This window comes from Lolium rigidum, chromosome 2, assembly GCF_022539505.1.
Source record: "Lolium rigidum isolate FL_2022 chromosome 2, APGP_CSIRO_Lrig_0.1, whole genome shotgun sequence".
NCBI classification, from domain to species: domain Eukaryota; kingdom Viridiplantae; phylum Streptophyta; class Magnoliopsida; order Poales; family Poaceae; genus Lolium; species Lolium rigidum.
Window position 1 is genome coordinate 246,971,184 of NC_061509.1, and position 25,817 is coordinate 246,997,000.

Below are 25,817 nucleotides of genomic sequence, written 5' to 3' on the forward strand. Positions count from 1 at the left end.
TATGAACACATGTGTTCTTAGCTTTTAATTTTCATGGCGAAGTTTCTTCTTCGTTAATTTGTTATATGGTTGGAATTGGAAAATGCTACATGTAGTAATTGGTATGATGTCTTGGATAATGTGATACTTGGCAATTGTTGTGCTCATGTTTAAGCTCTTGCATCATATGCTTTGCACCTATTAATGAAGAAATACATAGAGCTTGCTAAAATTTGGTTTGCATAATTGGTCTCTCTAAAGTTTAGATAATTTCTAGTATTGAGTTTTGAACAACAAGGAAGACGGTGTAGAGTCTTATAATGTTTACAATATGTCTTTTATGTGAGTTTTGCTGCACCGGTTCATCCTTGTGTTTGTTTCAAATAACCTTGCTAGCCTAAGCCTTGTATCGAGAGGGAATACTTCTCATGCATCCAAAATCCTTGAGCCAACTACTATGCCATTTGTGTCCACCATACCTACCTACTACATGGTATTTCTCCGCCATTCCAAAGTAAATTGCTTGAGTGCTACCTTTAAATAATTCAAAATTTATCACCTCTGATTTGTGTCAATGTTTTATAGCTCATGAGGAAGTATGTGGTGTTTTATCTTTCGATCTTGTCATTTACTTCGACGGACTTTCACAATGGACTAGTGGCACATCCGCTTATCCAATAATTTTGCAAAAAGAGATGGCAATGGGGTTCCCAGCCTCGATTAATTAACTTGCATTAATAATTCTCTTCACATGTTTTGCTCCGATTCATCGGTAAGCAACTTAATTTTGCAAATAGACACTCCTTCATGGTATGTGATTGTTGGAAGGCACCCGAGGATTCGGTTAGCCATGGCTTGTGTAAGCAAAAGGTTGGGAGGAGTGTCATCCATAAATAAAGAAAAACTAAACTAAAGTACATGTGTAAACAAAAGAGAAGAGGGATGATCTACCTTGCTGGTAGAGATAACGTCTTTCATGGGAGCCGCTCTTGAAAGTCTGGTTGATGAGGTAGTTAGAGTGCCCACTACCATTCGTTGACAACAACAAACACCTCTCAAAACTTTACTTTTATTGCTCTCTTTATGTTTTCAAAACCAAAGCTCTAGCACAAATATAGCAATCGATGCTTTCCTCTTTGAAGGACCATTCTTTTTACTTTTATGTTGAGTCAGTTCACCTATTTCTCTCCACCTCAAGAAGCAAACATTTGTGTGAACTGTGCATTGATTCTTACATACTTGCATATTGCACTTGTTATATTACTCTATGTTGACAATTATCCATGAGATATACATGTACAAGTTGAAAGCAACCGCTGAAACTTAATCTTCCATTGTGTTGCTTCAATGTCTTTACTTTAAATTATTGCTTTATGAGTTAACTCTTATGCAAGACTTATTGATGCTTGTCTTGAAGTACTATTCATGAAAAGTCTTTGCTTTATGATCCACTTGTTTACTCATGTCATTACCATTGTTTTGATCGCTGCATCCACTACATATGTTTACAAATAGTATGATCAAGGTTATGATGGCATGTCACTTCAGAAATTATCTTTGTTATCGTTTTACCTGCTCGGGACGAGCGTAACTAAGCTTGGGGATGCTTGATACGTCTCCGACGTATCGATAATTTCTTATGTTCCATGCCATATTATTGATGATACCTACATGTTTTATGCACACTTTATGTCATATTCGTGCATTTTCCGGAACTAACCTATTAACAAGATGCCGAAGTGCCGGTTGCTCGTTTTCTCGCTGTTTTTGGTTTCAGAAATCCTAGTAACGAAATATTCTCGAATCGGACGAAATCAAGACCCAGGTTCCTATTTTCACCGGAAGCATCCGGAACACCCGGGAAGGACCGGAGGGGGGCACTCGGGCCCCCGGACCATAGGCCGGCGCGGCCCAGGCCCCGGCCGCGCCGCCATATGGTGTGGCCACCCCTTCGACCCTCCCGCGCCGCCTCTTCGCCTATATAAAGCCTCCGTCGCGAAAACCCCGATACGAAGAACCACGATACGGAAAACCTTCCGCAGCCGTCGTCATCGCGAAGCCAAGATCCGGGGGACAGGAGTCTCCGTTCCGGCACCCCGCCGGAGCGGGGAAGTGCCCCCGGAAGGCTTCTCCATCGACACCGCTGCCATCTCCACCGCCATCTTCATCACCGCTGCTGCTCCCATGAGGAGGGAGTAGTTCTCCATCGAGGCTCGGGGCTGTACCGGTAGCTATGTGGTTAATCTCTCTCCTATGTACTTCAATACAATAATCTCATGAGCTGCCTTACATGATTGAGATTCATATGATGATGCTTGTAATCTAGATGTCACTATGCTAGTCAAGAGAGTTTTACTTATGTGATCTCCGGAGACTCCTTGTCCCACGTGTGTAAAGGTGACAAGTGTGTGCACCGTGTGGGTCTCTTAGGCTATATTTCACAGAATACTTACTCACCGTTATGAATGGCGTAGTGAAGTGCTTATTTATATCTCTTTATGATTGCAATGTGTTTGTATCACAATTTATCTATGTGCTACTCTAGCAATGTTATTAAAGTAGTTTTATTCCTCCCGCACGTGTGCAAAGGTGACCAGTGTGTGCACCGTGTTAGTACTTGGTTTATGCTATGATCATGATCTCTTGTAGATTGCGAAGTTAACTATTGCTATGATAATATTGATGTGATCTATTCCTCCTACATATGCATGAAGGTGACAGTTTGCATGCTATGTTAGTACTTGGTTTAGTCTTTTGATCTATCTTACACTAAAGGTTACTAAAATATGAGCATTATTGTGGAGCTTGTTAACTCCGGCATTGAGGGTTCGTGTAATCCTACGCAATGTGTTCATCATCCAACAAGAGTGTAGAGTATGCATTTATCCATTCTGTTATGTGATCAATGTTGAGAGTGTCCACTAGTGAAAGTCTAATCCCTAGGCCTTGTTCCTAAATATCGCTATCGCTGCTTGTTTACTGTTTCTATCGCGTTACTACTGCTGCGTTACTACCGCTTGTTTACTCGTCCCGGGCAAAGCACTTTTCTGGTGCCGTTGCTACTACGTATTCATACCACCTGTATTTCACTATCTCTTCGCCGAACTAGTGCACCTATTAGGTGTGTTGGGGACACAAGAGACTTCTTGCTTTGTGGTTGCAGGGTTGCATGAGAGGGATATCTTTGACCTCTTCCTCCCTGAGATCGATAAACCTTGGGTGATCCACTTAAGGGAAACTTGCTGCTGTTCTACAAACCTCTGCTCTTGGAGGCCCAACACTGTCTACAAGAATAGAAGCACCCGTAGACATCAAGTATATATATACGAATGCAAATATCGAAGCCAGCTGGAACGTTCGTTCATGGAAAATCTGGTTCAATAGAAGAGAAGAGAAGAGAAGAGAACTGAAGAAATGAAATGAAAAGAAAAAATAAGTGGAGAGATCGAGGCAGAGCGTGACCTTTGGGGTGAAGCGGGAGACATGCATCGCCTTTTTGGGTGAAGTTGACTGTCCTTGTCAATACAGACTTCCACTGGATAAGCGGGAGCTTGCTCACGCACTAAGCAAAGTAGAAGATCTGCAGTACTCTTGTCAGTACACCTCTACCAACTCTTCTGCGCACCCTCTATCGTCCATCTCTCTCTCTCCTTTTGTCCGTCCGGTAGTGGAGTGGCAGGAGAGCAGGCCCTAAATTCACCGATATCTCGAGTGCAGCAGAAGAAAATCCATGCCCCGCTTCCGCGCCTGTTGTTCTTATATTCCCAAGAGCTTGGCTTGCGCGAGCTATCAATAGCACCACGCAACTACACTCCAAAACCAACAAGCACTCATCCTTCCACCTTTATAGAATAATATTGCCGTAGATCTGTGACATGTAATATGGCCCGGAGGGATCAGGCTAGGCTTGTGTTGGAAGATTCAAGGAACGATAGGATCTAGCTGCATTGAGGGTCTCTGGGTCAGCTAGCCCCGGCCGTTGGAAAACCCAAAAACCTTCATTACTTAGCGCTAGCTAACAGATAACACTCCGATTGTTGATTCAAATATGCCTAGATTCATATGTACCTAGTTAGTTTTCTAAACTGCATGCGTATCTAACAAGGTGGAGTCAACTAAATTGGATGGGAGGGAGTACCTTCGTTCCAGTAATTACCTTTTTTAGAATTCAACCAAAGTGAAGTTTGACAAAACATTTAGGAGTAATAAAAACTACCAGTAAAGCGAAAACTACACGTACAAAAATCACATAATACTCATGTCTCCATTTTCCAGCAATATAGCAGGGCCGGTGAGCACTGACCTGACTAGAATGTGTAGGAGTAGGTCTCTATAGCCGCGTCCCAGCAACTTAATTAGCAGGTTGCAGTAGAAAATTGTATTGTCATGTCAACCAACCGAGAGAGAGAGAGGAGAGGAAGACATTTTCTCCACCACCGCTCTAGCTCACCAATAGGGTTTCCCCACCACAGACACAAAACCCCACACCGGACCCATGCCCCCACCACCATTAGAGTTTTCCGTGCCTCGAGGGGCTATGGGGCCATGGACGTGCGAGTGCATCCCAGTCGAGGGCTCCGTTTTTGTTGTTTACCTCGCTTGGTTAGGCCTCTTTGATTTGGAGTATTGCCAAATCTGACACAGTGGTGAATCTGGCTTCGGTGTGAAATATGGCAAGAGCTCCCCAATGTAGTGGTTCCAAATATTTATAACATGGGTCCCGCCATCAAGATAAAACAACACATAAAGCCAATATGGAACTACTCTCACAATGTAGGGAATTAGTTCCAAATGTCAAAAGTGAAATTTGGCATCAGAGTACCTAATTGCTCCGGTTCCCTGTTTTCTGGTTTTCGAACTACCTCTACAATGTATGGAACTAGTTCCAAAAGCCAAAAATCAAATATGGAACCCAGTTGATTTTGTTTTTGACGAATGTCAGAGGGAAAAGATATGAATCGAAGGAGCCCCTAAAACCCTAAACCATAAACCCTAGTTCCTATGTACGTAAATCCTATAAATCAAAGAGCCCCTCAAATCTCTCTTTTATAATCCTATGCACAAAGAACGATACAAAGGTCTTAATATAAATTGCATGGTGATGACCTAATTTTGTGTTTACAATTATTTTAACAATAATAATTTGATTGTTGTTTTAGGGATTCTGGTGTGTATTTTCTATTCCAATGAAACAAACAACTAATTTTGTAAATTCTTGTTATTACAATTATGTGTCTGTTCACATGCATTCATATCATATATATACGGATGTGCCCATATATATACGTTTGTTGACTAGATGCATCCGTATATTTAGAAAAGGTGGAGTAATTTGGATCGGAGTGAGTATTGAAAACTTCTTTTCAATATTAATCCAATCGTATTAATATTTATAACATTTTATTGACCAAATTTGTAGTCAAAGTTTTTTCTCGAATTGTGTAATACCTCTGTAAACCCGTATGGACGTAGTAGTTATTATGACTTTACTTCTCTCACTGAAATGCGTGCCCAACTGCCCACTACCAGCACCTTCGACCTCATCGATCTATCTTCTTTTATACTTTTCCGCCTACCTCACGCAAACTGGCTCAACATCACAGCACGTCGGCGTATACTACTCTTTTCTCACAGCTACCGCGCTCGGCATTAGGCACGACTACTTCCTAGAAGGCGGCGGCGGCCGACTTCGAGCAAGGCGGCGGCGCGCGACTTCGAGCCAGGCGACCGGCGGCATCAATGGATGTAAGTTCTCAGAAAAAGCTTTGGATGAACTATTTATGTATATTAAAGAGTACTGAAACATCTTATATTAGTGAACGGAGGGAGTAACAAAGATATCAATTTGATCGGGCTAATAAGCTGATAAATATATATATGTATAAACTCAAAAATTTGAACTAAGATACAATTCATATGCCAGATCTTGCATTGATTCAAACTTCAATCAGATTTTGGAATAGCTTTTAGTATTGTAGTAGATTTATCTATTTTAGTATGTATGTAATCTATTTTTAGTGTCTACTCACTATATATAGTGTGTATCTACGATCTACAGAGTAGTTCATTTCGAAGTGTCTAAAACATCTTATAGCCCCTCAGTCCCACGAAATGGTATGAAATTTGTCAAACTTCTGACAAATTCCATGGGAGGGATGGAGTATTTTATGAATAGAGGTAGTAGATCATTTTGGCCCATGATTATGACCGATTATGCTGGATCAGATTGAATATCTCTAGGAGTTATGTCCATGCGTGTTTTATTTTATACGTGCATGTTTTATTTTTGCAGTACCCATAAGACAAAAGGGCGAAGCTTCTGGATGGATCAGGAGAGAATTTGCTTCCACGGGGGGCGGTTCTTGGGAAGAATCCTGCAGATGCAAATGCTTCTACTGGTAGCAAAGGGAAGGCGGCACTGAGGGTTGGCAATATTATCAATAATATGCCAAAGACTCCTCAAGGGTTTGCAAATGTGCTGACCTATGATTGTCTGCACAAAATTGTGATCCCTGAAGGCTTTCGGCAATAATCCCTTCATACTCCCAGCCCCTATGTGATGACTCTCAAGTTTAATGGTGCATGTTTATGGTCTGTGATGATGAAGACCCTCGATGATGGCAAGGCTATCCTTGAAGATCGGCTATGCACTGACGTTCAAGCTAGTGGGGCATATAACCATGAAGGTGATCGCCTTGATCTCCAGAGGATTGAGATCGCGTCTAAGTGTCCTGCTCACCCCCTGCCTTTGATGTCCAGACCTGAATAGTGTGTTGATGTAATGGTTTTTTGTATCCGGTGAACTTCTTTATTACTTATTAGGAATTACATGTGTACTATTGAAGGAGAGCTACTTTTAATTGTGGCAGCATAAGTTGCATCGATCTTTCTTTGCCACTAGCTATTTATTATACCTACATATTATATACTTACCTCCATCCCAAAGCATAAGACTTTTTTTAAGTTAAACCAAGTAAAGTTTGACCAAACTTTTAGAACAATATATCAATAAATACAATATTTTATAGATACCATACAAAAATATATTTCGCTATCTTTTTAATTATATTATTTTTGTATTTTGCATGTTAATCATTTTTTTCGTAAAAGCTTAGTCAACCTTGCCATAGTTTGACTTTCTAAAAATAATATAATCCTTAAGCTTTGGGATGGAAGTAGTACAAAACCATTCCCGGCTGGCATCGCGCGAAATAAAAAGGTATCGCGCAAGCCGCGACCCAACCATGTCATGTGTTTGGTGAAAATCCCCCGACCTCAACTCCTCGAGCGTTCCCTTCCCGATATTCCTAGTCCCACCGCCACGCCCCACCCATCGAGGTCGGCCCTCTACACAAAGCCCCTTCCCGCGTCGCCACTGCTCGATCATCATCCCCTGCTTGCTCATCTCCCGGCAGTCGGGGCCTCGCCCTGCTTCCTTGCCTGCCTTCACACGACACCCTACCCTACCGTGTGCTCTAATGGACGCACCGACGAAGAGGCTGCGTGGATCAAGGGGGAGGAACCCGCAACAACACTTGCAACTTCAGAAAAAGAACATACGACCTTCAGAAATCACAAGAGGGAAAGCTACGATCGAGGATGTCCAGATTTCAGATTTATTTTCATATCTATTTGTTTGCTAGTGGTCTGCTAGTCACTAATGTTGCGTAGGAGATTGTTCAAAGATTGATTTAGGTTTAAATGTTGTAGCTAGTTAGGATACAGATCGAACAAGCAAATGTTCGTGAAATCTTGATCTAGCAAATGGTGTTGCCCATCCGGGAGTTCGGAGACCAATTGATGAATATGGTACCCTAAAATTGAAGATAAAATGAGATGGAATATTTGTTGAGAGTCCGTAATCGTTTAACTGGTCACAATTTCACCCCAAAAAAATATTGGTTAGAGTATATATAGGGTTTATTTGGTAGGTTGGGTGATCACAGATTTACTATCTCAACCGAAACCTGCTGACTACATAGAAGCTGAGGGGTAAGCAACCACCATGTGTTTGTTAGCCCGTGTCTACTGAGACATGCTGCGTGGAGATGGTGGTTTGGTGGAGCAGCACATGAGTTGTGAAATCATGTAAAGTTTTACATATATAGCAGATTTCATAATTAGGTCTGACATGCTTGCAGAAAAGTCCTTGAACAGAGAAGAAGAAAAGCAATCAACTTGTCCCCTCATCCTTATCCTATCCCCGCTGGAGCCGCCGGCCGAGACGAACTTGGCCGGCTGATGCCGCTGGTCGAGACCTTTTTGGCTCTGCCACCGCTGGTGTTTGGAGGAGATGGAGGGGGACGAGCTGTGGAGGATGGCGGAGGAGCTGCGGGCGAGGACCGGCCAGGGACAGCGCCGACGTGCCACCGCCGGTCCCGTGTGGTTGTGCATCGTGGCGGCGCTGGGAGGTGTTGTGGAGGAGATGGATGGGGTGAGCTGCGAGCGAGGACTAGCTGGGGTCGGCGCCGGTGCGCCGCCATCGGTTCCATGGCTGCGCATCGTGGCGGCGTTGTAAGGAGCTATTAACATATACCTGGAGTGGATCCAATGGATCCAATCCATATCATAGCATGACACAAGGCATAAGCATGAGCAGATGCTCATTAGGGTTATCATCACTTGGTTTTGACCAAGGATAACTGGCAGAAATGGAGCAGCTAGATCCCAATATCATCTAGATACTATTCTTGTGCAAACAGACAAGCATAGATGCACATATAGCAACCAGTAGAGTGATACATAGGTACTAGAAGCTACAAATACAACCTAGCAAGATCCTAGCGAAGAAACCATCAGATTATACATTTATTTCTTCACAGGCAAACACAGTGGCATTCATATTAAGTATGATTCCCTACTGTGCAAGCAAAGATGAGTATCCAACAAGAATTAAGCCAACAGTGAGAGCAACCCAAGCAGTAGCAAGGCTACTATGGTCACATCAACCACAATCCATCCAATAAACCAAATTTATAAGTCATCACTATCCAGAAATGGATTCAGACTTTAATTATCTCCCAATTGATCATGGAGATATCATTTCATACAAATGAATGGATATAATCAACACTGCATAAGCAGTTCATATATAAATAATCCACCAAGGCATGAATACAAACAAATACATCCATTAACAAGCAATAGCATCACTGAGAGGCAACCAGTAGCTTGACCTCCTAGCCATTGGATTTTGTCCAATGTGCTATGGATAGCAACAGCAACACACACACACACACACACATGAGCAGCAGCTAGAGCAAGTATAAACCATAGCAGTAGCTAGGACAAGCACACCAATTAGCCAAGAAATAACCCTGTAACCTAGCCACTAGCATATGTTGATCAAATGGATCAATTAGATCAAGCACAAGGCACAGAAAAGCACCACAAGCATGTATTGATCTAAATGGATCAACATACACAGGGCACAGGAGAGCATCACTGACACCACAAGTGTTAGTAATGCTAGCCTCTGTTAATAGAAAGGCCAACATCAAGCATTTGTGTAGCACCTAAGCATAAACAGCTAGGATAAGATTCACACAAGCACCAGTAAGCAATTGAGCAGCACAAGGACATGAACAGATAGGGCAAGCCTAGCACAATTGACCGGTACGAATTGAACATGCAACATCATAGCATCAGTAGGCATAGATAGGCAAGAGCAAAGCACCGGTAGGCTTAGACAGAGCATCAAGCAAGCACAACAAGCACCACAACAGCAACATACACATGAGAGGATCCAGTAGACAGAGGTCGAGAAGATGGAGCAGATGGAGTAGAGAGAGGTAGAAGAGGGTAGTAGAGTTACCTGGCGATGTCCATGGCGGCATCCATGGAAGCACGGTGGCCTAGGCTAGCCACGGAGGCGCCAAATCGCGGCCAGGACGGTGCCAAGCCACGCACCACCAGCGTAGGAGGCAGCGAACACGCGGGCGTGTCCAGGAGGTGCAGATCGACGGAGTTCGTCGATGAACTCGTCGGCGTCTGGCACAGGCGAACACGCGCACGTCTAGCAGAGGAGGGGAAGACCATATCGACGCGGATGGAAGTGAGCGCCATCACGTGCTGCGTCGAACGTGCTCAACGACAAGCCCTAGTACCACCGGAGACGGCCGGAGTATGGCGGCAACTGTGGCGGCGACGCCATCGCCACGACAATCGCCAAGGGTTAGGGTTGCGCGAGAGGGAGAGAGAGAGAGGAGCGAGTGGGGCGGGCCAACTCGGTCGGATCCCACCGAACGGGTTTCGTTCGGCCCAAATGGGCTAACCAAGTGGGCTAGCCAAATGGGCTAGGGGTATTTTAGTCTTTTTACATTTTAAATAACCCTTGGACTTTACAAAATTCCAAATAATTATAAATACCTCTAAAATTCAAGAAAAATTGGTTATTGTATTAAAAATAATTATCAACCAGAATAAAATAAGAAATAGAATTAACAACACAAGTTCAAATTTTTGGAATTTTTGAATTTAATTATAAACTTGGAATTTCAAATTTGCAATTTTCCTTTGATATAAAAATCAAGGAAAATTAAAAATGAACTCAAATATTTGTTAGTCTTTTCTTTTAAAGGATTAAGATTTTCCAAAAAGGAAATATTCTACTATTCCAAAATGTCTTTAATCTTTGAAAAAGAGGAAAACTCTATTATTTAAAATTCTTTATTTGAAGTAAATATTTTCCAAAGGAAAATTCCATTACTCTTGAATCCTTTTCTTTTTAGAAAAGAAAACCATGTTAAAGGATTTACATAACTTATAAATTACTGCCAAAGGCATAAATACTTAACTCAAAACTAAATCTTAATAAATATTTCAGGGTAAGGGTTTCAACATGAAATAATACACCCATGCATGCATCATTTGGATTTTTAACATTTTCCTTACCGGACATACATAACTCGAGGTCCAGGTTCCATCCAACACATCGAACTGCATTATCTCGCAGTCACCAGGCAAGTTCACCCTTGCTCATGTCATCTTGATTATTTTATATCAATTTACCCACAAAAGTACTATACTTATCATTCCTGCATTGAAAATAAAATGTTACTTTTCAAATTATGAATATGACTATGTGGTGGGCAATGGAACCATGGTATGTGTTGATATGGTGGAGGTTCCATTGCAAGAGTTCTACTAATCTAGGACTAATCACCAATACCGTCTAGTGATTCTAGCGCCGTGCATTTCGCGTCAACCATGAGATCTATAATGGCTTTAGGGAAGTCAACTGTATCTTTTTCCTTCTGCATATCAATGGACTTGATAGAGCCTGGCTGGGTGCTGTGATAACACCACAGTAGGTTGGGAAATCCCTTTAAATCCCCATCCTTGTGGATGAGAGCGCTCTACCGTCAATGATGGATTGTCCATAGCATATTGTGGGTAAAGCCGTATGAACGGGAGATGTCTACCAGGGATATGTGAGTGGGACAAAAGGGTGGGTATGCAGGGTCGTGGAGAAGGCAATGATTGGCTTAGATCTTACACCTAGCCCCACACCAAGGAAGTATGGATGAGAAACACGTCTCGGTTGGTATCAAGGATAAGTTCTCTTATGGGAAAAGTAACGCACCTCTGCAGAGTTTATCAAATTGTGGCTGTCACTCCCTGTTCCGGGAAGGGAACTACGAACGCGGTAGGAAAGGAACTCCGTGAAATTCTGGTCAACATGTGAAGACTGGCGGCCATAGTTTTCAGAATAAAATAAACCTTTTGAAGAAATGTTTTCGAAATATCCATTGACCTGAGATTTTCTGATCAATGGTCGTAGCTAGTGCATCAAACACCTTTTCTCTTTTGAACTTGCTGAGTACCTATGTACCCACTTTATTTTGACACCCTTGCTAGAATGTGACGATGAAGTGGAGGCCAACGATGGAGCACCAGAAGGAGACTACGAGCTGGTCTACGAGGAACCTGATCTGTCCGGAGGAGTGGAAGGCGTGGACAATGGAATAGTCTACGGAGCTGACAACAATGAGGCGAAGGAGTAGTGTCTTACCCTAGATATCTTAGAGTCGAGCAGCGTAGTAGCTTACCTAAATAAGTTGTTGAGCTTAGTTTGATCTTAAGTTGAGTTGTAAGAGTACTTCAGTAGTAGCTTGAGGTGTTCTCATCCGACCTGTGAGAATACCAACTTGTTAAGACTATGTTTGTAATATAATCTCGAGTGTTATGACCTGCAATGTTTCTGTTGTACCACTCTGAGGGATGTGATATTTATGAAGAAGTCCCTTCATGAAGATCATATCAACGACTTGTATACTACAACATGTAGTGGTATGCTGGGTCCGCTTTGATACCATGTAGAACGATAGAGCGATATGAATAATATGATGGATGTGTTACTGAGCCTCATGGACGAGCATATATAGGAGTAGAGAGATCATCCTGGAATGCAAGACAACACACGAGATCTATATCTATCCTAGATTATCTAAACCGTACGTATACTCTAACATGGCCCCTACTTCTTCCCCGCTTCGTGAGGATCTCTCCTCCAGGGTACCATCAAATAGGCAATGACACGGCCCATCGACAATCGATGACGATGACGACGACCGTTGGTTGGACTTGATCTTGACCGAACCATCGGAGTTGTCGGAATCGGACTTCGACTTCTCCGATTTGATGTTTCTATTGTATCTGTTCAATTGTCGTCCTTGTCATAGTTTTATAAACATATTTTAGCAGTATGTTTGATCTTATTTTCAATCGATGTGTATGCAAAAGTTATTTCTAACGCTTTATTTTAGCACGCCGGGCAAAGCGCTTCTTACTGTATATTTTCGCGCGTCTAGAAAACTTAGAGACACGCCCGCGCCTAAAAAAGAAAAAACTGGCCTAAAGTGGCAATTCCTATTTTCAGGAGGGATTCGGCGTGCTTATAGCGGGAGGGATTCGGCGGTCCGCACAGGGGTAGTTGTTTCTAGGCCGGCCCATGTAGCGAGGCCAGTGTGTTATTTCCTCGGGTTTTCTTCTATTTAGCCGAGTTTCTTTGGTTTTCTTCCGATATTTCTGTCTGTTTTCTGAAGTTTATTTCGAACCTTAACTTTTTTTAAAAAAAATCAATTTTCAATTTTCTTGGACTTTTTTAGTCTGAACCATTTTTAATTTTTGAACTTTTTCAAATTACAATTTTTCTTTTTTTTTAATCCAAACAATTTTAAATTTTGATTTTTTAAAATTTGACTATTTTTATATTTGAACAATTTTTAGATCTAAACATTTTTTAAGTTTGAACATTTCTTAGATTAGAACAATTTTTAGAAATAAATATTTTTAAAATTTATACATTTTTCGGGTTCGACATTTTTAAAGTTCATTTTTTTAGATTAGAACCATTTTTAGATCTAAACATTTTTTTTAATTTGAACATTTTTTTTACAACTGTACCATAGGGGAAGCCCCTACGGTGTAAATTTTATATTAATAAATTTTATGTTTGAACATTTTCCGATTCAATATTTTAAAGTTCCAACATTTTTTTGGATTAGAACATTTGTCACGCCCCAAAATCGGGCCTAGTCCTGACAACACCACATATTTATAACCTTCCGATTATAAACACATAAGGCTCAAAATAAACATACTTATAAAGCTAAAACATCATTTTATTCAATATCATTTATATTACACGAATCATAATACATTATTATTTCCCCTTCCCGTAGTACTACGAACTACGCTTTGCCATCATCTCCAAATTGTGCTCACTTCTGCTAAAAAATGGAGATGGAAAGGGTGAATATGGGAGCATACTCAGCAAGTAGTACAACAAAGAAACAATAGATAATCAAGAGATTTGCGGAAAACAAAGAGTAATAACAAAGTGTCAGTAGGAACTAGATATCATGCATACAACAAAGGAATGGAAGTTAACGGAAATGGACAAGGAAAATATTGGCATCACACATGACAACAAACTTCCCAACCCGGGAGTCACATGGGTGAATATCCACACTTTTACGCTACCGGTGCTAGCCAAGAAGTGCTCTTCTACTCACTAAGACCCGGACACTCTGACCTACCGATGTCGGTCGCTCCTACGGATCCATCACCGACACGTTCCCAAACAGAGGCGCTCCCCAGCGGAGAACACAGACAGTCCCATACCTGAACTGTGACCGATACAATACGTTTGCCATCGTGATACCAATACCGAAAAACTAGGATAGCATGATAAGTGATATAATCACTATCTTGAGGTAAATACCTTAGCCTCAAAGCTCCATATGAGCTTCCGCAGATTACAACAAGCCGGAGATGACTACCCGTCTCTCTCTTCAACAACATGAGATCAAACATATTTAAAGATCATGGTGCAACTATATCAAATAGCATCAATGGAATCAAGAGAATATACAAGTACAAGTGAAGCATGAAAGTATCAAAGGAGCAAGAATGAAGCAGGGTAGCTACTTGCAGGATCAAGGATCAGAAAAGTATCTACTTTCCTCCGTAGAAGACAATCATTTGTGATATAACAATACGTGTCAATAATATCCCCACCGATCTGCCAAGAATGAAAGCTGATGGCATCACTCTACGTCCCGGCCCTCCTCTTTATTTGGCAGCATGTTCCTCTGTATTTTCTTCTTTTGGTAAATGCATACCGCTCCTCTCTCACTAGTGAGTCTCTACCGTTTCTACTAGATTTAAATGTGCGCATTGGCGCACAATCCCGTGGAACTCGTGTCAATGTAAACTCTATATAAAGAATAGAGTATAGAACCAGGAAATATCTTATAGTAGCAAACACTCAATGACTATGTCAAAAGCAACAGAAATAAAAAAGGAACAACAAAAGCATTATCTACAAATGGTCTTCGGAGGCCATGTCGGAGGAAAACTCTGATTGTTTTAGTTGGGTTAATACATTATCTCTCTTCTTGTGTCACTTTAATCTCTTTCTGCAACTCAACCTTGGATTTTCCAAACTGTTCGGCCAGGTCTCAAATGCTCTTCTGTAAGTCATCATTAGATTGCTATAGAAATGAAATACTCGCACTTTGCTTTTCTACCTGTGTCTCAAGGTTCTTGGTGGAAGCGTGAGACTGTTGTAAGTCTTGTTGTAAGTCTGACAGAGCTGTCCTTCTCTTCACGTGGTGTTACAATTTTCTCAAGCAATCTGCTCCTTGATTCCTCCCATCTAGCATTGCTATTCTTCTTGTCTTCATCAGCAAGTTGCTCCTCAATTCTAAGATTCTCAATTGAAACCACATACTGCTGCAACTCTAAGAGGGTTTTATTCTTCTTGTCTTGAAATGCTACAATTTCAGCATGTAAACTAACCATGGCCTCTTCAGATCGTTTCTTCAGGTCAGAGTTACTCTTCTGCAGATCTTCATTGGCAGGCTGTAGAATATAGTTGTTTTCTCTTTGCTGCTCTAACTCACATTCAAGGCTCTTGACTGAAGCATTTGACTTTTGTAAATAATAAAGGGCGTGTTCCTTCTATTCTTGTAACAGAATGATCTCTTGCATATTAGTCTTAGCATCTTCCAGCTGCCTATCCAAGCTAGAAATTTTCTCCCGTAGAATACTCTTGGAATGAAAATGACAAATGAAAATTAGACATGGAAAGACAGAAAGGATCAATTATGTTTTTATTTCCAGCGCACCATGATGATGCCATAAAAACTGGTGCCTCACATCTTCTCTTGGTTTAGATTTGCTTCTATTGAAGGGTCGTGATTTTGTACAGTAGTAAAAACAGTTGCAGGCTATTCTGAATGAAGTCAAGCAAAAAATAAAATGCTACTAAATGATGATTGTGTTTTTAGTGTCAAGTACAGAGAATGCATCAAAACATTGCATAGATGATGTCCAACAGGACATGGGTGAGCTTTTAAAAGAAAAAGATCAGCCAAGAACAATGCATATGCCCGTATAGTATTATAATGTGTAATCTTTTTAGACTTCAGATTTTATGCATAATCTAAAATAACATGCATCTGAATGAACAAGTCGATGGCACAAATATTTAAATAAATATAAGCAAAGACTCAAACTTGGAAAAGAGCAACACAATGTCCATATAGTTATGGGTTTTACTGATATCCAAAAAAAAATTATATGATGGTATCTGTTGAAGGTAACTTCATTTGAAATCTCACTTATTCCCACAAATCTGATATCCCTAGATGATGATGTAAGTTCCTTTTAACATTAACAATAACAGAACCAGAAAGTAAGAAAAGCTCGACGTATTCCCAAACATTAAATATTTGAGAAAAAAGGATGCATCTTACACAAACTATTGTACCTTGTTCAGATCAACCAGCAGAAGACAACAACGCATTATTTTTCTCCAGAAATAGAACTATAGCTAACCCCAAATAAATAATAGTGGGGAAATTAAAAACACATTGATACCCTTTGATCCTCGTCATCTCAGTCTTTGATAGGATGTAAGAACAACTTGCAGAAAGATAAATCCTATGCTTACGATATCCTGACAGGCTATTTCAGTCTAATACTAAAAATATGTACATCATAAACTGATCTACACTGTAACTCTGACAGAGTGAGGCTTAGACTGTTCTGGGTCACCTGAATCTCGGATGCATAGAGAGTATGCATGAGTTCAGATCTTAATCCTTGGCGCACGATCCCGTGGCTCTCGCACCAGTTTCTATTGTGTGAATAATTCATTTGGATCGAGGAGATTCTTTCTCATCATAATCTGATTGTGTGAGTTGTATGAGACAACATAATACATATATAGATAAACACAAAAAGGAAGAGCAATTCAATGGCATTGTGCAATGGCAGTATGAAAAACTGCATGCTATATTTAGGTAATATTGCTGCAAAGCTCATCTGCAACATTATTATAGTGAATCAATTGTTGTCAATGGAGCACGTCACCTATGCCTATTTGTAAGATATAATATATCATAACACCATAAAACAATTTAAAATGTATTAGGGAACTAATGATGCATGGTCCGTTCCTTTCCCTGCTGCAAGATCTGCAAAATAAAAGCAATGAACAAATAAACTTCAGTTACAGCTTGCATGCACGCTATAGAAATTGTCCTAACTTGCTTATATCTTGTCCTAGAAGAAAGAACACTCCTTGCAACAGAAAAGAATATGAAGATTTCTCTATTTAGACCATATGTGAAAGTAAAACTAATTATATGACTTGATCATGAATCAGAATAACTAGCAAAGACGTCACAGGCATAGCTAAGCGCTAACAAAGGACAAAAATGACAACGGTCAAGTTATACTCAACACTGTAGAACCAGAAACCTTACTCCATGACAGATAAAGGTTTCAATAAGTTTGGTCCAATGAAATTCTTCCTTTTTTGGCAATACATTTTTAGTGAGTAACCATTAAATTCAATAAAAAAAATCCAATACCTCATGGCACACCGTTCGAATATGGGTCTTATATGTGTGAACAGAGAGTAAAATTTATCAATAGGATTAATTTAATTGCCTTGATTGACAGTTACCTGACACAGGGAGGTAGAACATCTATTGGTGAACGCATTACAGGTCCTCCTTAAAACAAAAAAATTCACCAGCTGTTGGGCAGTAACGGAGGGGCATAGATCCAAATGAGGCATTTTCATACTCCAAGTGTGCCACTGAAGGTATCAATTATCTTAAAAAAATTAGTTTCTGCCTCCTGTAAATAGACATGGACGAAATGTCATGAAGAGCAAGTATTTGCACTTGACAAAGAAAGCATTCAAAAAACAAAACGACTTGATTATGTCTTAGTGCACACAATCTGAACCTCTTCTAACCTGCAGGTAGTAACAAAGTGCATAAAGCCATAAGCCTTTGCCTTGAGTTGTTGAGATGAAGTGCTCAACCCGTAATACAAACCTTCGGACTAACACATGCATCAAGTAACTCATTTCCTAGCTGCAAGTACTGGGTCTAGTTTGTATAGAGTGGAGATGCAGCTAATTTCACCAAACTAATTTTCTAATTACATCTCATTGCATCGTAAATCCTAAAAACAACGGTAAATCACTATGGATCTGTGAACTTCAATCACTGTGCATATGCATAACAAAATGGAAAGAAGCATTCAAAGTATAACTTAAATCCAATAGTTTCATCGAGCGTATGGTTCGGTCTTTGTATCTCCACATCTACAGCTAGCTTATCTCCTTATCTAAGGCAAAGAGAGGGGAAAACGCTCAAATAAAATACACTGTAGTGCCTCCCACACACCGTAAAGGAACAACTGCATTAGTGTAATACGTCGACAACCTGCAAAATAGATGTGTTGCAAGCTGTAGCCAAGCCAGAGTAAGTAGGAGACAGAATGGTGCCCAGCACCAACAAACCTACCCGAGAAAGGCAAATGAGATTTGTGTAACTGAAGTCGAAACCTTACCATTCTCTTCCAATCATGAATGTTGGATTGTATCCATGGATTAACAATAACCCTCTATGATATCCAGATCTCTCTTAGACTGATAATTGAGTGCACTTCATCAGGAAACAAAACCTTGTAAATAATCTTTTAGATTGCATCAACAAAAGGAGTTACAGTTAGAAGAGAGGTCCTACACTGACTTATAACTGTTATCAGGTTCTAGAGAATGCAAAGCGCTGCGAGACAGGCAGACTAACCATCACACACCTATATATGGAAGAACTAAGAGGATCCATCACTTTACATGTGTGAATTCCATCACTTGAATGCAGGGCCTAACAAAGTAACAATTTGAAGCCAAAAGTTACACTCGTCAGGCCAACTATTGACCATACGCGATGAAACTCTAACTATGCAGCAAATTAATATCTTAAATTAATATTAATAAATCTCCAGGTATATTTCAATTTTCATGTCAGCATGTACATTAGCAGATCTAAACTCGGCTTGACAACGTGTAGGAAACCCCAGTCTTCATTTCCTCAAAACATCAACATACATTGTAATATTACATTGATGATATGCACATTGATAGTAAGCATTGTATTAATACCTTGTCGTTTCCAAATCCAAGGCCTGTAAGCTTCTGCATTAGTTGTTGGAGGGCATTAAGTGATGTTGTCTCGCCTGTATGCTCCTGACATAAAATTTATAGATATGAGTATATTGCCGTGAGATGTAATTTCTAAAATATTCATTAGAAAATAAGCCCATCAGATTCATAAGAGACACAAATGCCTCAGCTCCATAAACTCAAGAAAGTGCTCAATTTTAATTATTCGCCATAGCTGAAAATAACCAGATACATCCTATTCTTACCTAAGGATAATATGCGCGCAGATGTTCTAAATACACTGCTGGCCCTGATCTTAACCAGCATAAAAGGTATTTGGAGTACCTGCTGCCACCATAGTAAAATTGACTATAATTGCATATAAAGCCCCATAACCAAGCGAAAGCACAAAAATGGTGTCGTAAAGAAAGGGAGGCTATATGCCAACTATTGGTTGAAAGAAGCATACAAACAACCTTCACCAAAAAAATGACGGGCAACCATCTCAGAAAAGAGTGGAGTACCAATTATGTGCACACAAGCAAATCAAAGGAAGTAGTCAAATAAATGGAGCAGAAGTAAGATGAGTTCCACAAAAATGCAGACCTAATAGTTCGCTGAAGCACCTTCCTATCATAATATACATAAAACTTCATCCAAGCTTTGAACTGTTATTGAAGATCTGTAAACAAACATTCCTGTTATGTGTCTCCACCATGTTATGGTCTATAAGTTCTGAAAACATTGTAGCAATTTAGAGAATATAAGAAAGAGGATGGATACCTTGCGTGCACAAAACATTTCCACAATAGTCGAAGGGGGGAAATCTCTAGAAAACAGAAGCTGCGCATCAAAGAAAATAATTCGAATTAAAGAGAGGGCATAACTGCTTTGTCAGACCATCTTTACACAAAAACTCAGATAATTTCTCGTCTTTGGTCATTACATGGACATGTTTCTTTGCTCAATCATTCATGTGCTCCATGCCTACGTAACCAAACAACAAAGAACAATACGTTGATCGGTCAGTGAAATCGGATAGAAGTAACCAACTTAAGCGCATATAAATCTCTCTCCTTAACATCATGGTACCTTAACTACAAAACTGCAACCAGCTAGATGCATCTAAGGTATTACCAACATTAGTATCAGCTAGGATTTTCATCAAACACTTTGCACGCGCACATAAAAATAGATCTGGACAAACCAAGATGATATGTTCTAGGGGCTTTGTCTCCACTTTGCCTCGAGGATAGAGAGATCTAGGAGAGAAGAGAAATAACATGTAGGTCTCCGAAAAAATGAAGAGGCAGAGGAGGGCCGACCGTTGTGCTATTGGCCGACGTCTTTCCGGCCAAACCGAAGCCAAGCACTGCTGAGTTACGTCTCACCCGCGAGCTGCTGTGGCGGCACGATCTCGGCGGCAAGGGGGAGGAGGGCGGCGGTGGAGGCAGAGCCCCCATCGGTACTCATCTTTCCTGCTAGCTTCCACACGTCATGCTCCATCTCCTCCAGCCAAATTGCCTTGCTGCTCGTAGCATCTCTTTCTTCGAGCCATGGAGAAGATCAGTAACTGGGCGTGAGCGGCAGCGATGGCGGCGGCAGCGGCAAGTAGGATGGGCATAGGGAGGACGCGAAGGGATGGGATTTTTTTCAGTCACAGCTTCCAAACATGAAAGAACATCTCTACCACCTACGCACGTACTGATGAGAGGCAGAGACAGACAGCAGACCATATTACGTACCTTGGCGGCGTACCGCTGCCGCGATTTACACAAAAATAACCCAAAACTGAAAGAAAAGCACAGACTGACCCTCCGGCGAAACTATTTCACGGATCTAACCCTTTTGTGTGGCGCCCCTCTCATGGGCGCCACACATGCTCATGTGGCGCCTCTGGCGCTGGCGCCACACACCCATCCGACATGGCCCGTCGACGCTGAGCTGGTGACCCCGATCCGATGTGGCAGCACGTGTGGCGCCTTTCCCGCCGGCGCCACACTTTGAAAGTGTGGTGCCCCTGGCAAGGGCGCCACACATCCACTTAAGTTTTGGCCGCGCGCCCAGCCCAGCCCGACCCTTCTTCTTTCTTTTCCCTCTGTTCTTCTTCCCTCCTCCAAAGGCGCCCGGTATTCTCTCTCCCCCTCTCTCCCCCCCACCAAATCAACCACCAAATCGTCAGATCTGTCCGTGGAGATCGTTCCCAAGTCGTTGCTTGAGGTAATCTCCTCCGTTTCCCCTCTTTTCATCCATTGATTTTGTGTATTTGCTCCAATCTATATGTGAAACCCTAGATGTGGATTTGGTTGATTTGAGGGTGGAGATGGATTTGGTTGGATGTTAGGGTTGTTGAAGTTGGAGAGATGGTAGTGTGCTAGTTTGTATGGGTAGATTATGTTGATTATGGTAACTAATGAACACATATGTGTATGTGCTGTTCCCATTATTCTAGGGGGATGGAAAGAATTGTTCATGTTCATCATGTGGAGAAGGATGCTTTCTTGAAGGGAAACGTAGAGCCGGACCCGGAAGAGGTTGACTTGGTGTTCGACGTTAGCCCTAGCTTTGCGGAGGTGGTAGCACAAGTTAGGGTTGAGTTGAATTGGAATGAGCCAAATGATGGTGTTGAGCTAGAGGGAAGGCATAATGTGGGGTTTGGAATGCACACCCGTTGGAAGATAATGCGTATCAACTCCGAGCAACGATGGTCCATTTACAAGGAGACGGTGGCCGGGTCACAAGATAAGGCGTTGGAGTTGTTTGCAACCAAGACGGTTGAGGCTCGTATCGAGCTTGACCTTAACCGGCCCTCCTCCCCCGTTCGAGAGAGGACTCCTCCACCCATGAGCCAAGAAGAGGCCACCCAATCTCCCAATGTCCAATCTCCCATTGCCCAACAACCTCCGTTGGATAATGAGTATGATGAGCATGACGATGGTGATGATGGTTTCGAGATGAATTGCAACAATATCGGTGATTTGGATAAATATTGGACGCAAGAGGAGATGGACCACTCCATTCCTTATTCCCGATGCTATGCGTCGGACTCGGATGATGATGGACCCGAAGAGGAGGTTGACGAGGATGGCTTCACGGCTAAGGAAGCCGAAAGAGCCGAGATCTTCAAGAAGGTAACCGGACGGGATATCCGGGTACCATTGTTCCGTGATGTTAGTATTGCGGATGGAGCCGTGGTTGATGGTGGCAAAAGTTTACTTCTTGGAGCTAGGCCACTATCCAAGAGAGATGTGGATGGTAGGACGGCTATGATCTCTAAAGGGCTAACGCTTGATACATTCTTGGAATTGAAGATATGGTTGAAGGAGTTCTCCATTAAGCATCATCGCCCTTACATCGTTGTTCACTCGGACTTGAAGAAGCGGTACACGCTAAAATGTGTGGATAAAAGGTGCCCATGGGTTGTCCGTGCACGACCTTTCAAAAAGGGCCCTCTTGGCACATAACAAGTTGTGTAGCCACTCACATGTGCCGGGGGCCGAAGCTTGATGGCAAGGATGCGCAGCCGGACCACCGTCAACTCACATCCGAGTTCATTGCATACAAGCTCTCGGCGGAGATCTCATCACTTCCTATTATGAGCATTAGGTCCGTGCAAGATACGGTCAAATCCCGGTTTGCCTACGACGTCAAGTACGGGAAGGCATGGAAGGCCGAACAAGCCGCATTCAAGATGTTGTACGGTGATTGGGAGGAAGCATACAACCGTATCCCTAGGTTGTTGTTAGCGATGGCCGCAACTAACCCGGGCATGGTGCATGTGGTGGAGCCTTCCGCAACCAAAATGACATTGCATGATGGTAAAAGAGTGAGGGTATTTCACCGTGCATTTTGGTCATTCGAGCAATGCACGAGGGCATTCGAACATTGTAGGCCCGTCATAGCCGTGGATGGTACCTTCTTGACCGGTCAGTACAAGGGCACACTATTGGTGGCAATAGCAAGTGATGCGAGCAATCGTTTAGTACCATTGGATTTTGCATTGGTAGAGATTGAAAACAATGATAACTGGGAATGGTTTTTCCATATATTGAGGACGAGGGTCATACCACCCTCAAAGGAAGTGTGTGTCATCTTCGATCGTCATCAAGGAATTCTCAATGCGGTGGAGGTTGCAATTCCCGGGCATGCTCCCTTGCATCACCGATGGTGCATGAGGCATTTTTGTGCAAACTTCTACCGGGCATGCAAGAGCAAAGAGTTGTCTGACCTCCTTCAAGATTGTTGCCTCGCTTACTTCGAGCGCCGCTTCGCAAACCTATACAACGGCTTGCTGAAGCACAAAGACCTCAACGCGGGTGGTCAAGAGTTTCTTCATAGACACCTCATATTTAACTCAAAGTGGGCAAGAGCTTATGATGAGGATGGGAGGAGATATGGCCAAATGACAAGCAACATGGCCGAGTGCTTCAACAATGTGTTGAAGGGTGTCCGTGCATTGCCCGTGACGGCAATCATTCAATACACATTCGAGAAGTTGAATGTCTATTTCCAGAACTACACCGATGAAACGGAGAAGGAAATTGCTAGGAATTGCGAGTTCCCTACGAAGGTTGAAGAGTTCATGGAATTTCAGGCGAGGAAGGCGGACTCCCAAACAGCTACATGTTATGACAATGTTGAATGGGTTTACCAAGTGAATGAGCCGGGAGGCACCACACAAGGTGGTGTCCAACATGGAGGCCGGGCTTTCCGTGTGTCCCTAAAGACATGTGAATGCACATGTAGGAGGCCCTCTTTGCTTCATTTGGCTTGCTCCCACTTGCTCACAGCGGCACGCACTAGACGTGTCGACTACAATAACCCGCTCACCGTTCGGGAGTCCGAGTTCTCAATCGAAGCCACAAAGAGGACATGGGCTCCAAGGTTTTCTCCTTACTTGGATCAATCACAATGGCCGGAGTATCACGGAGTGCAAGTTTGGCCAGATCCGGAATGGAAGGTTGTGAAACGTGGAAGAAGAAAGACAAAGAGGTATCACGGAGATATGGATAGATGGGGTCATTCGGGAAACAAATTATTCCAAGAGGCTCGCGAGCCAACTAATTGTGGATCATGCAATAGTAAGGGCCACAATAAAAGGAAGTGCACATCCGGCAAAAAATCAAAGGGCAATGATGCTAGCACAAGTCAAGCATCAACTAGCCAACAAGCTTCAAATCAACCTCGAAGCCAACAAACCCCAAGCCAACAAGCTCCAAGCCAACAAGCACCAAGCCAACCGCGTCAAACTCCTCCAAGCCAAACGCGTCAACCTCCTCCAAGCCAATAAGCTCCAAGCACACAAGCCCAACGGCAACAACCTCCTCCAAGACAACAAGCCCAACGGCAACAAACCCCAAGCACACAAGCCCAACGGCAACAAGCTCCAAGCACACAAGCCCAACGGCAACAAACCCCAAGCACACAAGCCCAACGGCAACAAGCTCCTACGCAACAAGGTCCAAGGCAACAAGCCTCAAGGCATCAACCACAATGGCGACAAGCTCCAAGGCAACAAAGGATTCACGTAGGGCTTAGTAGAGGTGGCCGTCGCGGTACTAGTATGCTACGATACCTAGCGGGGCCTTATCCGTATGTGTCTCCAAGTTACTAATTGCATTGTACTTTCTATTTTCATATTCCATGACTAACTTTGGTTTTTCAACTTGGTTTACAGCTATGGCAACTCAACCCACCAAGGGGAAGGGAGCATGGGAGGGCAATGAGAAGGAGGAGTCCGCTTGGGAGGAGGCGGTAAGGACGGTGCGGAAGAAGGAGAAGGAAGAACTAGAGAGGAAGAGGCGGGAGGAGATAGCTAAGAAGAAGGAGGAAGATGAGCGTATGCAAAGGGGGTATGAGGAATACCTATTGTTCCACAAGAGGAGGAATGCCAAGCTGAAGGCCGAACGGGACCGCGAGGCACAGATAAATTTCCTGAGGAGCTGCCAACTTGAGAAAATTGCTAGGGAGAGGGCCAATAGGATGCACCTAGAGGAGGTGGCTAGGGAGGCTGAACGCATCAAGGAGGAGAGAGCTCAAGCGGAAGCTGCAAAGACGGAGGAGCGCCACCACTTCTTCGATTCGGTCGTTCAGTTGGCTCGTGACTTAAGGGAGAAGGAAGAATTGGCTGAAGAATCTAAGAAGAAGAAGGCAAGGGGGGAGGCAGCCTTTGCGACGCAGTGATGTCCCTTTGGCTATGTTCTTGTTGTCGAACCTTTATGTTGTGTGAACCTTGATCTTCTCGAACCTTCGTGTCGTTGAACCTTATTGTAATTGAAACCTTGATGTCGTCGAACCTTATTTGTCATTTGAACCATTATGCAATGTTCTTGTTGTCAAAACTGTGCAATGTTCTTGTTGTCAAAACTGTTGGAATATGGTAGGATTTTTCATGGTTTTAACACAAGTCAATGTGTGGCGCCCTTCACACTGGCGCCACACATGCATGTGTGGCGCCCGTGCCATCGGCGCCACACATGCCAACTTATATGAACTATTGGGTCGAAAACATCCAGGGGCTCCGGACGATAAGTCCTTAGCCGTTTTGGCGACCCTCTTTGTGTGGCGCCCTTCCCACTGGCGCCACACATGCTAGTGTGGAGCCTGTGCCATCGGCGCCACACATGCCAACTTATATGAACTATTGGGCCCAAAACATACTGTAAGACAAATCGTCTGGGACTTAGCCGTTTTGGCGACCCTCTTTGTGTGGCGCCCGTGGCATCGGCGCCACACATGCTTCTGTGGCGCCCGTGGCATCGGCGCCACACAAAGAGCCTCGCCAAAACGGCTAAGTCCCAGACGATTTGTCTTACAGTATGTTTTGGGCAATTAGACATGGATGTGTGGCGCCGATGCCACG

General features: G+C 42.6%; 1 long non-coding RNA gene across 1 annotated transcript; it reads right to left on the reverse strand.

Annotated features, from left to right (window-relative positions):
• Positions 1-19,412: 19,412 nt before the first annotated feature.
• Positions 19,413-19,945, reverse strand: LOC124688472. The gene is made up of 3 exons (XR_006998539.1): positions 19,902-19,945; positions 19,739-19,798; positions 19,413-19,637 (listed from the first exon to the last, which is right to left on the reverse strand). It is a non-coding gene; the product is annotated as an uncharacterized LOC124688472 (long non-coding RNA).
• Positions 19,946-25,817: the final 5,872 nt, after the last annotated feature.